Source organism: Hesperophylax consimilis, chromosome 13 (genome assembly GCF_061612785.1).
Source record: "Hesperophylax consimilis isolate HC1 chromosome 13, BYU_Hcon_1.0, whole genome shotgun sequence".
Classification (NCBI taxonomy): Eukaryota; Metazoa; Arthropoda; class Insecta; order Trichoptera; family Limnephilidae; genus Hesperophylax; species Hesperophylax consimilis.
In genome coordinates this window covers 6,381,317-6,384,459 of record NC_142848.1, presented here as the reverse complement: position 1 = coordinate 6,384,459, position 3,143 = coordinate 6,381,317, and the positions used below count along the sequence as shown (strand labels likewise).

The 3,143-nt window shown below is 28.1% G+C and overlaps 1 pseudogene; it reads left to right on the top strand.

The window, feature by feature from the left end:
* The first annotated feature begins 2,226 nt into the window (after positions 1-2,226).
* Positions 2,227-2,355, top strand: LOC149418368 (U4 spliceosomal RNA; annotated as a pseudogene).
* The last annotated feature ends 788 nt before the right edge of the window (positions 2,356-3,143 follow it).

Genomic DNA, 3,143 nt, shown 5'->3' with positions numbered 1-3,143 from the left:
ATATTTATAATAATATTTTAATATTAGGTACATGATATTCTTATCAAATTTAAAGTATTTTTTACAAGAATTTGACCGTAATCGTATAACCATGACGACCACAAGAGTAAGAAATAATATTATATTAATAATTGTTTTTTTATTTTTGAAATAATTACGTACTTTTTATCTTTTCCAATTTTATATCCGGGTTAAATATTTCCCATAGGAAAAACTAAACCCTTCCACACACTTTTCCACAAATGATCATCTAGTCAATCAACATTATACAAGTGCATTAAATAAGCAAAATAAATACATAACAATGCAAGAACAACACGTCAACTCACCAGAGATCAAATGGAAAAATAATTCACCGACTCCAGATACTTTCATATCAGAGGGTTCGGCTCGGTAGAACTCCTAACAGGGCCTATAAATCCTACTGATCCCTCAACATAAATATTTAAAAAATATTTCGTAATCCTACATGGACTTAAAATGACTGTTTTTTGCATTTTTATATATAATTTTTTGATAGATCTTATACGCCTAAATTTTTAATGAGAGAGATGGGTATAATGCCAGTAGCCGAAATAACGATTGGTAATATTTTTGAATGCCATATTCTTTTTATCTCATTTTTTTATAGTCTGAGAATAATTTATTTTTAAATAATTTGATTTTTATTAATATTACTTGTGTTATTCAATTATATTAAAGGTTGATTTTAAAGAACATAAATACAACTCCAATGTCTAAAAGGAGAAAACTTACCCATATAAAATATTGCTAATTAATTTCTGGTAAAAATCTAGTAAAACACGAATGTGTTACGGGGATGTCAGAATTCAGAATACGTTTTTCGATATATTATGAAAGTACTAATAGATTATTCGTAAATGGCGTTCTATCAAAATTTTCACAGGATTTTAATAAATCGTAATACTAATTTTTCTCCTTGAACTTAATGTCGACCAGGTTCCGCTTCAACCGCGGCTTCTTCAGGGCTATATAATACTAAAGTATATGTAATGTTTTATACATCCCTGAAGAAGCTTAAGCATTAAAATAAAAGTGGTGTTCGATAAGTATTGTATTTTAAAAGAAATAGTATGTTTCTCCCACAATTCGTATTGAAAAATCAGTGCGTCAATGAAATAAATAAAAGAGAATTAAACGGCACTAGAGTTTTCCGGTATAAATATGAATGCCGGATAACAGAGATCTGAGTATTTATACAGGAACGACTGTTATTATTTACAAACTTAAGTAAATATTTTGATACACAACCGGCTTATGTTGATAACAATACGCTAACACAGCGTACAAATAATAAACACATTTTATTTACCGATGCAATCATTCGTCAGGTATTTTTATAAAATTTTTCAGAAGCTACATAATGGCTCAGAAGTTGACACAAATGTTCGTTTTCTTCGAAAAAGTTTATCTTGCTTTAGATAGTTATTTATTTTCAGAAGCAAGTAGTGTAAAATTCTTTAATTATTTTACTGCGCATTTGATACGGAAAAAAATACGTAAGATATTATAGTTTCTTATACATTACCTGTTTAAAATATAACACGATCAAAGTATTACACTGCCCGATCTTTATTTAGAAAACAACAACGGAGATGTAATCACCGTTTGATAATGCCTTCAGAAGGCAAAGCAGCTGTCGCGCGTACTCATAATCACACAGCAGAGCTTGTTTATATTTTTATTTACTCCACACTAAAATTTGAATCAGAAATTTTCTAACATTTTGTTTTGCTAACATTATTATATAATACAATCTGTAATTAACTAAATCTTTAATGTTGATTTTTGTTAATTACTCCAGGCAGGTATTAATGCTATTTCTATATTCTCTATTCTCTATTTTTTGTTGTTTGGTAGTGATGTATATTACTATATTTTTCCAACTTTATGTCCGGGTTAAATCTTCCCCACAGGAAAAACTAAACCCTTCCACACACTTTTCCACAAATGATCACCTAGTCAATCCACGTTATGCAAGTACATAATATAAGCATAATAAATACATAAAATACAAGAAAAATACGTCAACTCACCAGAGATTAAATGGGAAATAATTCACCGACTCCAGATATGTTCATATCAGAGGGTTCTGATCGGTAGAACTCCTAACTGGACCTATAAATCCTACGGATCCCTCGATATATATATATTTTTTAAATCTTCTTTTGTTAATTAAATATATATAATTAAAAAAATAATACATAAATTCCGCAGTGGCGATATCGTAACCAATGAGGATTATCCGAGGTGCGATTATTGCTAGTTGAAAACTTTTATGTTAATTTGAAAGCACTATGTAATAGAATAAATTTTATCTTGTTTTATGTAAAAGCCGGACAGGCGTACATTAATCAATAAAGAAACCTTTTTTTAAATTGAATAATAATATAATTGCTTTTATATAATAAAAACATTAAATTGAATTCTACAAATTAAACTTCACAACAATATATTAATAACGAAGAAGAAAGGGTGAATTCAACCTACGCCCAAAATTGGTATTGTTACACTAATAACTTGCAATTGTATATTAATACCAAATATTAATGAATATATAGTATATTAATGAATTCTTTTTTGTTTGTTATACTTTTCTCTTTTTGATTCTTGTAATGTTTTGCATATGAAACTCATAACTTTGATATCAAAATACCTACGTAAAATTGACCCATTACCTCTCACCTATGACTATAAGTTACTCCCATCCTAAAATGAGTTTTGAAATAATATAATTAAGTTGAGAAACAAAAAAATTTATTATGTGCATGTGGAAAACACAATTATCTTCCTCATGAGAACAATGTATTATTAGATTATCTAAATTAATAGACTTAAAATACACGTGATTTTTAAATCTGCATGACTACGATTTCAGTTCAAGTTGTGTTGTTCTAGGGTAAAGATAATGACCCATCTGCTATACGAGAGATCAATTGTAAAAAATATAATTAATTAAACTATTTTGATTTCGAATATTCATTCGAATATTTCAAATTTTAAAATTTTGTCCAGTGCAAGCTACACCTATAAATATAAATGTAAACATTAATAATAATATTATCGAACCTTCCCAAACCTGTTCACTACTGGGAATGGAATTAGATATAAACATAAACTGG